Source organism: Emydura macquarii, unplaced genomic scaffold (genome assembly GCF_026122565.2).
Source record: "Emydura macquarii macquarii isolate MOO-44397 ecotype Brisbane River unplaced genomic scaffold, CSIRO-AGI_Emac_v2 contig_1230, whole genome shotgun sequence".
NCBI lineage: Eukaryota > Metazoa > Chordata > Testudines > Chelidae > Emydura > Emydura macquarii.
In genome coordinates, this window is record NW_027131367.1 from 4588944 (window position 1) to 4603574 (window position 14631).

Here is a 14631-nt window from a genome sequence, read left to right on the forward strand (position 1 = left end):
TTTAATTGAGGTTGGTCCTGCTTTGAGCAGGGGTTGGACTAGATGACCTCCAGAGGTCCCTTCCAACCCTACTCTTCTATGATTCATTGAGAAGACCTTATTGTACTGATGAAGATTTGTTTTTCTTGATTTCCTTTGACTTGCTAAACAATCCTTGTAACTTCAGTGAATCTACCTGCATGAATAAAGTTACTTGTGTATGTAAGTATTTGTAGGTTAGGGCCCTGCCAGAGAAAGCAGATAATCCAGAGGTCTGATCCTGCTCTCCCTGAACTCCATAGAAATTTTGTCATACACTCCAATAGAAGCTGTCCCCAGGATACCATTACTTTTGCTTTGGTTACCATTCTAATCATAAACTGAGGATTATCTACTATTGTTCACCACAGGTGAAAATGTTCATTAAGACTTGTTCTTCTTATCATCATTTAGGCACCAGAGATAAGTAATGCATTAGCCCGACATCCACGAAGTATCCTTTAAGGCAATTTATTCTCTAGATCATCATTCCAAGATGCCATCTGGTTATAGACTTGATTTTAAAAAAATAAAATGATATAGCAAAAGATGAAGATATAAAGAAGAAAGGCAGAGAGAGAAAAATGCTTCACATACAAAAGATCCCGTCAGTGAGCAAAATCCTATTTTTAGATTTAAAAATTCTAGTAATGTACTCTTTCTCTTATTGGAAAATTCTACCCTAAGACATACATGTGCTACTCCCATTGACCTCAGTGAGAATTTCACACATGTATCTAAGGGCAGAGTTTGACCATATGTGTTGAGATTGAGTAAGAGAGAGAGAGAGAGAACACATTTTGTTCAGGCAAAGGAGAGGAAATTGTGCTGTACTGTATTGTTTACTCTTCCCTGTACTTTAATTTTCCTTTTGTTTAATATTTCAGCAGAAGCCATTTATCTTCCTGGGTGATCAAATAAACCGGGTGGTAAAATAACGGATATGTGATTCATTGAGAGCAAGAGAATGGTATTGTAAGGTAGACTGGGAGGATAAAGCTTGGAAATCCAGTAATGCATGATATGCTACCTCAAGCTTGCCACAGTGCCCGAGGGAAAATATTGTTTTTTCATTTGAAGTAAAAAAGACAAATATGAGTTACTCTTTGGCAGCATTGCAGTACAGGGGATTCCAGCTCTGAAAGCTGATACCGGACTGCCTAAAAGAACCATATCCAATTCAAGGCACGATATTTTTTCTTTAACCAAGATAACAGGTGATGAATGTGGTGATCAGTATCTTGGTTTTCTTAAGGCAGGGGTAGCTAATCTGATGTGGGAAGACTGTTTGCTTGGGTGAGAACCAACCAATCAATGAGAGGCACAAGCGTCAAGAGCGAAGGAGTGTCGACTGAAGTTTAGAACTCTGTCTTCTGCCATGTGGCCCCAATCCAAAGCCAATTGAAGTCAGTGAAAGTCTTTCCATTGAGTTCAGTGGGGTTTGGATTAGGCCCTGGTGGAGAGTCAATCGGATACTTGATTTTGCACTGAGCTGCCTTTTTCCCAGTCTGGCAGTGGGGGTTTTACATTAGTGTGATAACACAAATTAGAGAATGCACTGATGCTAAAGAAAAGAGTTCAATCTGCTCACCTAAGGGCCACAATTGAGCCCTGAAGGATTGTATTGTTTCATAGAATCATCTTACTGAGACGGGAGGATGTAAATCCTAATATGAAAAACCCTTTAGAATATTAGTGCTTATAGAGTTTAGAAATTCTCTAGAACTCTTTAAGTCATGCTGATTCTATTGGTTCATGGAAGAGTTTGAAAAATGATCAATGGGGAGATAATTCCATTCATATACCATATAGTTTCTGTCTTTCTCTTTCCCTTTATTTTATTACAAGGGACACTGAAAACAACTACTTCTCCACTTCACCTCCCCCGCCCTCCACCAAGACGTGATATTTGAACATGCTTCCTTACGGTGAAGCGACACCCCATTGACTTCAACAGGTTTTGGACCAAGCTCTGGGGGATGGAAGTTTAACTCTCCAATGAAAGTATTTTTGTTAAGTACCCACTGAAATCATCTTTGTGGTAATTTGGAATAATCAACTAAGGTTTTATGTTAATAACTATTATTACTAATAAGTAAGAGTTCTTACCAGAGCTCTTCACCTAGAGATCTCACAGAACTTTACAGAAAAGCTGTCTGATTCTCATTTTTCAGATAAGGTTAGCTAAGGCACAGATAGGCTACATGACTTTTCTACAATTACCTTACCAGACAATGACGGTCAAGAATAAAACCTAGTTTTCCTATCTCCCATGTTAGCACTGAATCTAATGGAATATACTGCAAGTTCAACTGGCTTTTCCTCAGTTATTTGTGATGACTATAACATAATAGCTATGACATTGACTTTTCTAGAAACCTTACTCATATTAACAGACCTGACACATATGAGCAGACTCATAGTTACTTGAACTATTCATGTATAAGAGTTGAAGGATAATGTCCAGAAATTCTATCTAGTCATCCGCTTTGTTTCCTTCATTATATGTTGGTCTGTGTAGGAAGAAAAGTCAAACAATTCTTGAATCCAATCACCAAAAACATAAGAAATGAGGTACTAACTCTTTTGTGAAGCACACAGGGCAAAATTCTACCTTTCTTTCTAATCCATTTTGCTTATTCTAATTTTGTCAGTGGGAGTTCTGTTCACAGGGCAAGTTAAAATTTTGGATCACATGATCAGAGAACAGATTAGATGGGAAAATTCTATACCCCCTTACATTAAATTTACAAATTAAAACTATCTGAAGAAATCTTTTATAAATATAATGAACTCACCTAAAATAATTTTTGTTCATCTGACCCAGAATTTTGTCGTTTGAAGATGATTAGCCAAGTTCAGAACAGGAAAATGTAACACCACCTCTTGCTTTCTAAGCACAAGCCTTAATTTTTCCAGAGTATCTCATCTAACCACAGGAATATTTTTCCTTATGAGGTTGTATTTAAATATTTATTTTTAAATGGTGAAGTGCCTTCATATAAAGACACAAAACATTGATTTAGTTGGCAGGCCCAAGATGACATACAATACCTAAATGTGGTTCAGATATTGACATTTATTATTTTTATGAGGAAAAATGTACCCTAAAACAGGAACTCAAAATATTTGATTATTTTTTGGGACCGGATTCAGGGTCAGAAATTAATGGTGGTGTCTCATATTTTTGGAGAATGGAAGATTTGGGAAACAAGGGTGGCAAATCTGCGTATCTCAATTAGATAAAATGAGCCAAAGTCTGCCCTCACTTATACACCGACATAGAAATTGGTGACATTGCTCTGTTGTAAGTGAAAATAAGAGTGTAGACATTCCCTCTTGGGCTGGAGCCTGGGCTCTGAAACCCAGAAAGGGGGAGAATCTCGGAGCCTGAGCAGGAATGTCTACACTGCTACGTATAGCCCCACAGTCTGAGCCCTGGCAAGCTCTAGTCAATTGACCCAGGCTCTGAGACATGGTTATATGGGTATTTCTTTGCAGTGTAGACATACTGTATGTGACTTAGACGCCTACGTGTCAATGAAAGTAAATGAGTTTTAGGATCCTAAATCACTCAGACACTTTTGAAAATTTTACTCAGCATATCTTCAGACTATATTGTTGAAGTTTGATTCAATGCAATGTCCAATGTATCATTTTTTTCAAAAAAAAAAAAATATGAAAGCACCCTGAAACAAGATGCTGAGTGACACTCAACTCCTACTGAAGTCCGGGAGTCAGGTCTTATCCTTGATGCAGACTTCCAGGCTATTTTCTAGAAACTGCCCTGGGATTTTTCTTCTGACACTTACAAACAAAGAGTGACACTTTGAACGTCCCTCCTTTATTTATTTATTTTAGGGGAAGGGTAAGATTTCTGTCATATGAGCAATCTTTTCTGTTTGCTTAGATCTTTTAAAATGCTTCCTGCAAAACTTGTAAAGTATCCAAAATATCTTCTGGGCGTAGCAATGCAGTGAATCAAACTTCGGCTCCATCATATTTTAACGACATTATCAAAGCATTGGACTGACTTTTATAGTTAATGAAAGTTTTCTGTGACTTTTAATTTCATTACCTCCAGGGTTTAAATGATATGGTATATTTCAGGTTTCCCTGCACATTTTCTAAATTTAAGTGCCGAGCTCATTTATAATATTTGTCACCGTAGTCTCCAGAAAATTGCTAGGTTCATCTGAGCCCTTCACAATTTAAGATTAGTCAGGCAACTGGTGTTTTGCTTGGTGTTTTGCTTCACAAGAACACAAAATTGGGTGCTGAGCCAGAATTTACAGATCATATCTGAAGCTGTCCTGGAAGGCTATCCAGAGGAGACCCAGTTGCTGTTCTTCAGCTGGATGAGAACAGGAGTTCTAGTTATAGATCTAACTCCAGCTCAGGTTTTCTGCAAAGTCTAACATTTTTGCTCCACTTGTCCATGTTGACAGTGAATCTGAAGCGTGGCCACCCCTGCTGATGTTCAGTCAGATTGTTCCTGGAGAGTGAAGTTCATCCCTTTGCAAAGGACAGCAGAAGGTCTAGTATCACTTAAGGCTTACATAAGCCTGATCCAAAGTCGATGATCTAAAGTTTAATTTGAAACAATCCCATGTTCACTGCAGGTGCTATTATATATTCATCTTCCTAGTTTCTTGCCAACGAGGAAGTTGTAACTAACTCCAATCAAGGACCCAGCAGGCACCTTTGGCGTTTACAGCCTCACTCAATGTTATTTAGAGACTCATTTAATAATGTACTACGATTCCATCGTGGCATTATTGTCATCCTGGGATTATGTGTAACAATCCCCGTGCTGAGCCCCAGATAGCATAAAACCAGAGTTCCCTCTACTCCAGCACCTCAGCCAATGTTGTAGTCTGTATCTTGGAAGAGCAGCTGAAGCTCATCTACACACATTATGCACAGAAAACAGAGTAGCCCCTTGAGACAGCCTGGTGTGGTCCTCCACAAGTGTTGACCCATACTGATCCACTATGTGACAAAATGGTGCTGAGGGCTTGCCCTTTGAATTAATTTCCTACAATGTGCATAAACGTGACTGGTGGTAGCTGTAGTAAGGTGTGGTGCATGGAAGTGCTGGTAAGAGGCCACTTTTTATTTCCTAGCCCCAGTCACAAGACGTACAATTGGACAGGTGCTTCAACACGGCTGGCCTTCTCTCATTGCTAGGGTCAGTATCCAGTGGTGACCATTAGCAGTAGTCTCTTGATACGGTAGCTTTAAGAGACTAAGTGTATGCCTGCACTGCCAGGGCTGAATGATCGATGCAGCAGGATCGATTGAGCAGGCTGTGGAGACTGGCTCAATCAATCCCAGAAGTTCTGTCTGGTCTATGCCATAAATCCATTTCCCCAAAAGAGTAAGGCTGCGTTGACGGGAGGGCATCTCCCTTTGATGCAGCACAGTGGAGATGACTTAGTACAGCAACATAAGTAAGTCAACGGGAAATATGCAAGTTACATTATGTAGCTTGTGTATCTCCCGTCGACCACTGGCAGCAGTGTAGACAAGGCCTAAGTAGAGTTTTTGAAGCAGAGCCAAATGTAAATTACTCTCTGTCTTGTTGAAGAAATCGAAGAGCCAAAGAAGCATATTTCTGAATCTGTGTTTCCAATATCTCCTTTGTTTGGTGATTAAATTTCACCAGTTGCTTTACATAAAATTTACCCTAATAAATGTGACAGCAAACAGTGCACAGTGATGGGGTCCATGTGTGAAACATAAATTAGATTTCAAGGGATCTAGCTGGTAGATACATCAGAAGTAGGACGGAAATCAAGCTGAACTAAACACCATAGCTTCATTATTAGCCAGTAAGCCTGACATAGCTATCCTTGCATGTCAAAACATTTTGCATTTCGCAGTTCAGATAGGAAGGCAATTTCTAATGTTAATACTGCAGAACTACAGTGATGCCTAGTGATACTAGTTCTGCCCAGACTTGTTAAATAGATGGATGGTGTTTGCGTGCCACTGAATTTATTGGTCTAACCAATTCTCTTTAGGAATAGAAGAAGGAGCACTGGATGACAATCAGTTAAGCTGGTGGACTGTAAATGTATCACACAGAAGCCACTTTTGCTGGTCAGAAACACAGTGAGAAAATTTTTTTAAAAAAATTGTGAAATTATTTATGGGTTTTGTTTGGTTTGTTGATTTGGGTTGGTTTTTTTGTTTTCTTATGGCCATTTCCATATTTTTCCCCCAAATGAACAGTATTGAGCTGCTCTGTATTTGGGGTATTAACCCCTGAGTGGTTTGGTTTGAGTTTCATAGATTTTTAACAGGACAAACCAAAATAAAAATAATGCAGTCTAATGCTTCAGGGCCTCAGCTGATCACTGTAGGGTTAAATAAGGATTCCCTCTCCAACCCCCCTTTCCAAGATACAGCATTGCACTATTGATTCTATTAGTGTGCGTGTGTTTTCAGTCTTCTTCAAGGGCAGCAGGCATCACAGAAGGCAGTTTTGAAGGCTCACTGATCTGCCCTAGTATGGCATATCCAATGTACCTATTTGTGTGTGTGTGTGGGGGGGGGGGGGGGGAATTCCACTGGAATTTCATTCCAGTTTGTTTTTAACTCTTGAACTAACCCTGGAGAGGATATATGTACTATATTAAAGTTACAAGTATATAAACGAGGAGGAGACAGTAGCAGTTCCAGAAGTTGTTTGGCCTCTTCCAATTACTCTTATTGCCTCAAAAGAATTTTTAATTCCTTGAGTCTGTAGAGGAGACTGATAGGTTGAGTAATGTGAATAAACAAACAACTAAAAAACAAATCATGAACTATCAAGTCATTTGGTTCCAAAACAACCTGGTTTAACATGTGTATGGAGCCACCAATGAGAATCTCACAGTGAGATTCAAAATGCACATACAGCTAAATAGTATAAGGATTTTGGTGTTCCTAAGTGCTCACTGCATGGATAATATGGAATATTTGGTGAAAAATCTATTCTAAAACAAGGCACATCTACATATAAAGTTCCCAATTAATTAATACCATCAAATAATACATGTTAATTCTGGGGAAAAAAATAAAGCTACATTACTATATCATTAAGGTAGCACAGTATGTCATGTCAGCAATTATTCGGCTTGGAAACTGAAGCACTGCACCAAACTTGCTTTGTTATACCTAGGTATTGTTGTTTTCCTGGCCACTTACCAACCAACCTCAGAAGACTGGGCATTGTTCCATACTGGATATGTGACCCACAATATACAGGGTGAATTAAGGACACAATTTAAGCTAGCTCAGCCTACATATTTGGGATACGTTATTATTCTCACAGCTGTAGTTATTCATGCAGACTGTATTCTTAGTGCATGTCCTATGGCTTCCAAGAACATTCCCTTATCAAAAATACTACCACTAGTATTCAGTGTCTAAGGCAGATACTAGACCTTGTTTGTGTAATATTTATCTTAAGTTCCATATCTGTCATCCAAGTCAACCGCAAGGCTTCGGTTTGCTCAGTTTTGAAGTGCCAAAACTGCAGTAGCCTAAGCAGTCTCTATATTCTCCATAAAAGCAGGCCGTAATCATGGACCTTTCGAATCTGAGTGCAGGAGAAGCAAATATCTGTAAATCTCCAGACACACCGTGCAGTCATTTAAATTAAATGGTGTGTTGTCACTTCCATGATGGAATGGAAACCTGAGCCTGACCGTGCTGTATTTTGCACTAGAGGCCACCAAATCAAACACTAACAATGTCTGACATGCAAAGCAAACACAGTTTCCCGTGTGTTTGTTGCAACAAGTGGAGCTACAAGCAGAGAAGGGGGACCTGTGCATTTCGAAATCTATAAGCAAAGTGCCAGGGCTATGATTAATGAAGAAACTGACATGGAATAGTCCAACTCAGAGGAAGGTGGCAACCCAAGGAATTTATCATTAAAAAAACCCTGTAAAATGGGATGTTAAAACAGACACAGGGTTAAAATATACCCAAAAGTTAATTTGTTTTCATTTGCTAGTTACATTCCAAAAAGTGAAGTTTGTTTTTAACTCTTCAGCTAGCCCTGCAGAGGAGATATGCACCATATGCCACCAGTGGCCCTTATGCACAGGGCTGCAACAAGATGTTTGCCAGAGGTTTGAACTCTGGCGAGCAAGCCCTCCCCCGCCTTTTCAAACTTGTATATTTGAAAGTGAATTGAGCACTGGTGAAAAGGTGCTGAATTAATTTGTTCTCAAATCCACAGACTGTCAATCTGCCCAACAGGTAAAGCACAGGCAGCTGTCCCCATGATGCCCTGTGAATGATAACATGGAGAAGACCAAGTGATGGGTGTAGTTTGAAAGTGTTTTGAGATAAGGGCTTGACTAATGACTTCCTGACTTTTTCTTTTGTTGTTGTATTGGTGGCATTTGGACTTGAGTGTGTACACACAGAACATAGCAACATATTTTCATGCCCATGTATTGGTAAGTCATGGGATAAGAGAAAAGGTCCTCTCATGGATCAGTAACTGGTTAAAAGAAAGGAAACAAAGGGCAGGAATAAATGGTCAGTTTTCAGAATGGAAATTGCTAAAACAGTGTCCTCCAGGGGTTCGTACTGTGGTCAATGCTGTTCAACATATTCATAAATGATCTGGAAAAAAGTGTAAACAGTGAGGTGACATGATTTGCAAACAATACAAAATTACGCAAGGTAGTCAAGTCCAAAGCTGACTGTGAAGAGTTATAAAGGTATCTCACAAAACTGGATGATTGGGCAACAAAATGTCAGATGAAATTCAATGTTGATAAAAGCAAATTAATGCACACTGGAACATATAATCCCTACTGTACATACAAAATGATGGGGTCTAAATTAACTGTTACCACTCAAGAAAGAGATCTTGGAGTCTTGTGGCTAGTTGGTTTCTGAAAACATGCACTCATTTTGCAGTGGCAGTCAAAAAAGCTAACAAAATGTTAGGAACCATTAGGAAAGGGATAGGTAATAAGGCAGTAAATATCATAATCCTCTACATAAATCCATGGTACGCCCATATCATGAATACTGCATGCAGATCTGGTCGCTCCATCTAAAAAAGATATATTGGAATTGGAAAAGCTACAGAAAAGGGCAACTAAAATGATTAGGGAGATGGAATAGCTACCGTATGAGGAGAGATTAAAATACTGGGACTTTTCATCTTGGAAGAGATGACTAACGGGGAATATGACAGAGGTCTATAAAATCTTGATGGGTGTGGAGAAAGTAAATAAGGAAATGTTATTTACTACTTCATGTAACACAAGAACTAGGGTTCACCCAATGAAATTAATAGGCAGCAGGTTTAAAATAAACAAAAGGAAGTACTTCGTCACACAGTCAACCTTTGGAACTCTTTGCCAGGTGATGTTATGAAGGCCAAAACTATAACAGAGTTAAAAAAAGACTAGATACGTTCATGGAGGATACGTCCTTCTATGGCTATTTGCCAGGATAGGCAGGGTTGCAACACCATATGTATCCCTACTAGCCTCTGTTGGCCAGAAGCTGAGAGTGGCTGACAGGGGGTGGATCACTTGTTGATAACCTGTTCTGTTCATTCCCTCTGAAGCAGCTGGCATTGGCCACTGTCGGAAGACATGATACTGGGCTAGATGGACCATTGGTCTGACCCAATATGGCCTTTCTTATGTTCCTATTTTCTAAACTGCAAGGCCAGAAGGGACCACTGTGATCATGCAGTCATACCAGCAGAACACAGGCTAGAGAATTTCACCCTATTTGTGCAAGAGGGAATTGTTTTTCCCTGCCATACATTTTTGAGGCCAAAAATTGGTGATTGAACCAGAGCACATACTATACACATGTGTTTTATACTAGGTTGCGAAGGTCAATACCATTTTTAAACTTCCAGGGTCTTCAGCATCTTTATGAATTCTGAAGCTTCAGGAATTTGGTCTTCCCGATGCTGGCAGAGATGCAGTCAAACTTGTCAAAGGCTGACTACTTGAAAAGGGAGCCAAATCTAATCAGGACAACAACGCAAAGCATGGCGAGGAGTTACACAGCAAGTCTCGGCCTGTCACTTTCTATTAGTCTATAAGTAAAATAGTTTAACTGCCTCTGCACAGCTTTGTGTTTTTCTAGTATGCCCCAGTCTTAATTCCTCCAATAGAAATAAAACTTGTGTCGGTTGCAGAGACAATAATATGAGAAGAAATCCTCCTTTTTTGTTTCCCTCACTTCCCCAGTTCTCTCTTTCTTTATTTCAATTTAGAGAAACAGAGACTTCTATTCATCCAATATGCAGCTGAGTCTCTTGGGTTATGTAATTTGTTAAATCATCCATGATCATTCTTTATAGCCATGTTGCAAGCAGTGAATTTCCGTACCCTGTTAAATCTTCAAAACTGATTTATCTGAACAAACACAGGAGACTGGGAGAGATCTAGACGGGTTTTTGGTTTTTTTTTAAACCCAAGACCGCATCCTTCCAGTGATAATCTCATACTAATGACTCAAAAATAAATAAAAAATATTTAATGGTAAATTAACTGCAAAAATAAAGTCTTAAAGCAATTACTGGGCCAAACTTTGTCCTGGGATATACTTTTGAAACAGCTATGTTCTTCATTTGTGTTTCACACATTTAACTCAAAGCACATTTTAGCCCATGATATTTAAAAGGTACAATACAATTTCCTTATTTTGTTTTTTGATAATTTTTATTTCATTTATTTAAATTTTTAAACTTACTGTTTTTAAAAAACCCATGTAAGTTTAAAATTAAGTGTTCTCACTAAGAGAATGTTTGTTAAATAGTGTAAATACACATTCATTTGTTATTGTAGGGTTGCTTGTAAACACTGAATGAAGATAATAGTTATTGTAGAGCTGCACCTGATTACTGGATTTGCACACTGATTTATTATGGTAGTATTGGTCCTGCACATGCTGCTTTGTTATTATAGAGTTGCCTCTGATTGCTGAGTTGTGCACAACCATTTGATATTGAAAGGTTTTTGATAGTGGGTCAAATCATAATTTACATGAGTAGTCCCACGAGTCCCATGAGTTGGCTGGATTGCTCCGGTGAGTAAGGTAAGCAGGATTTGACCAAATAGCTGGATTGTTGCCATGAGTTTGGTCCAATCATGCATTCTTTACTCAGTTTCTTTGATCAGAGTTTTAGCTGAAGGAAGAGCACAGGACGAAATCCTTAGGGCTTGACATTTCACAGCTTTGTCCCTTGTGTTGCCATTTATAGCTATGCAAAGTGAGTGTAACGCTCAATTACATCAAAAATCTCTTCTCGCACTGGTTGTAGCATTTTGCACCCCTTTCCAGTTATGTTTCACTGGTGTAAATGGAGACAAGATGCAGGACATTGGACCATTAAGCTCTCAAGCTGTAGTTACATTTACAAGGGGGAAAAACAGCGCTGAAGTATTTATCTTATTTAAGAAAACAAATTAAAGTGAAACAACTGCACTTTCAAGGATCTCAGGTTTTGGCTCAGTGATTAGAAAATAAGGTAATTAAAATGTTACTTTCCCCAGTTTTTAAGGTGTGTCTTTAAATAAAGCATTTCAGCACTATTACAGCCCTAGTAACTGGGGTCAACTTAAATCAAAGCATTCGAACTCAGAAGGGAATTACTTTACTATCAGCTCTATTGATAATGTCTGTCCTCTCTAAGTAGTCACTTTTACCCAAGGATCTCTTGATGCCAACTGGTAGAGGGCAAAGGGGTACAGGAATCTCCTGGACTCATCAAAAGACTATCATGTAATGTCTCTAATGAAAGCCCACCTCACACTGGTCATAGTTATTGCGAGAAGTGTGTATGGAAAATATGTGAGGAGTTATGTTTATATGCTAACAATTATATTCTCTAGGCCTTTCAGTTAAAGGCAGGTCACTCAAAGATCGAGTGCCTGGAGACAAACGTCTCCAGACAGGAGATGGGAGATACTTTCCACCCTGGGGGATCGTTGTGTATTGTGTGTCTCACAAGAGGAGTCTATTACCGTACTGAGTCAAATACTAATGAAGAGCTTGCAGAGACCTTAGTAGGAAACTGAAAGGAAGCAGGGGGTGGGAGGGACCCTGTTTTCAGATGGAGATCAAAGGCTTCGTCTGGTATATCTGGGCATGTAAGGACACCTGGTATTTTTCAGTTGGTGAAGTCAACCTGCCAGTGGGCTTGATCTTATGAAAGGGGGATCTCAGCCATCCTGGTTGAAAATGATGAGAAAAGACTTGGGGTAAGCTGTCCTGTAGGAGACAGGGAATGTCTTGTGACTTAAGTTTAGGATCTAGAAAGAATGATATGATTTTGTTTTGCATGTAACCAACTGTTTTCAATGTCCTTACTTTCTGTCATTTGGGTCTCTGTTCTTTGTTAATAAACTTATTCTTGTTTTCAGCATAAATATATTTAAATGCTGCTTGTTAAGCGGAGTGGTGACCCTCAGTTAAAACAGTAAGCTGCTGTGTACTATTCCTTTGGGAGTAGCAAATTTGAGAATTGTGTGCTCAGTGGAACAGGGACTGGGCACACTAGGGGGACAATCGGAGAATTCAGGGGTTGGTGTGTGTCTATCACAGACCTGTGAAGAGAAAGGGAAACCTATAGAAGCCTGGAAGGCAGTTCTTGGGTTTTGAGAGGCTGTTGGAGTCAGGGAGCAGTTCCACAGCAGGCACAGGCAAGAATTCTTCATGCCAAGGGCATGTAGTAGCAAGATGCTTCACAACCCTGGGTACTCCTGGGAAGCATCACAGTCACACAATATTGTTGACACTCCCAGGGCCTGATTCTCTATTGCTCTGCACTCCACCTCATCATTTACACAAGTGCAAAGTAAGTGTAAAATGCTGCTGTTCTGATTTGGTAGCATTTTTACACTCAGCTTACTCTGGTGTGAAAGATGATGGTAGGTGAAAGGTAACACAATGCAGAGCTCCCAGAAGTCCTATCCCAGTGAGACCTGGGTGCAGTCTACAACCTGGGAAGGATTCTCCTAGGATCAGTATCTTCGTGGGTTGTTCTAAAGTCCGAGTTAGGAATCGTGAGATGATATCTACAGGATATAATAAATACCTCCATCCAGTTCTAGACATGTGGTTGGCCAACCAGAGTACCATGATCATGAGCAAGCTTTCTCCTCTTATCAGCAGCTAGGGTTCTCTATGTCCTTTATCTCCTGCATTCTCTGTGCAATGCTCAGAGAAGTACTATGTCGTACTCTGAATATTGGAGATCCTATTCCTTGTTCTTCTAGAGAGCCTGATCCAAAATTCATGGAAACGACTGGAAAGAGTCTCAGTTTCAAAGGCTTTGGATCAGGTCTTTGTTTCTCAGAAAGGCCCCAATTCAGCAAAGCATGTGCCTAACCTTAAACACATGTTTAAAGACATCCCTATACAACACATCGCTTAAGCACATGCTCAGGTCCCATTGGGAGTGGCTCATGCATGACTGAAGGTGGAGTTTAACTCCTTTTGGTTACAATAAAACTGTCTGTCTGCATATAAAAGTGAAAGAAAGGTAGACAAGTATGATAGAATCATAGAAGTTTAGGGCTGGAAGGGACCTCAGGCGGTCATCTAGTCCAACCACCTGCTCAAAACCGGACCAACCCCAACTAAATAATCCCAGACAAGGTGTTGTCAAGGCAGGCTTTAAAAACCTCTCAGGATGGAGATTCCATCACCTCCCTTGGTTATCCATTCCAGTGCTTCACCACCCTCCGAGGGAAAATGTTTTTCCTAATATCCAACCTAGACCACCCCCACTGCAACTTGAGACCGTTGCTCCTAGTTCTGTCATCTGCCACCACTGAGAACAGCCTAGCTCCATCCTCCCGGGAACCCCCTTTCAGGTAGTTAAAGGCCACTATCAAATCCCCCCTCATTCTTGTCTTCTGCAGACTAAACAAGCCTAGTTCCCTCAGCCTCTCCTCATAAGTCATGTGCCCCAGACCCCTTATCATTTTATTGCCCTCCGTTGGACTCTCTCTCCAATTTGTCCACATCCTTTCTGTAGTGGGGGGCCCAAAACTGAACACAGTACTCCAAATGTGGCCTCACCAGTGCTGAATAGAGGGGAATAATCACTTCCCTCGATCTTCTGGCAATGCTCCTACTAATACAGCCCAATATGCTGCTAGCCTTCTTGGCAACAAGGGCACACTTTGAATCATATCCAGCTTCTTCTCCACTATAACCCCCAGTTCCTTTTCTGCAGAACTGCTGCCTAGTCAGTCGGTCCCTAGTCTGTGGCAGTGCATGGGATTCTTCCATGCTAAGTGCAGGACCCTGCCCTTGCTCTTGTTGAAACTCATCAGATTTCTTTTGGCCCAATCTTCCAATTTGTCTAGTCACTCTGTATCCTATTGCTACCCTCCAGTGTATCTACTGCTCCCCACAGCTTAGTGTCATCCGAGAACTTGCTGAGGGTATAATCTATGATAGATAGATAGATAGATAGATAGATCTGAATGTAAACAGTTATACAGGCTGACCGCACAGTCATGACATACGCAAAACACCCTTTTGCTTCCATGTGAATTTCACCTTTGAAAGGACAACAGCATCAGAGCCTTAATGTGTTAAAAAGGGAGTCCTAGCTCT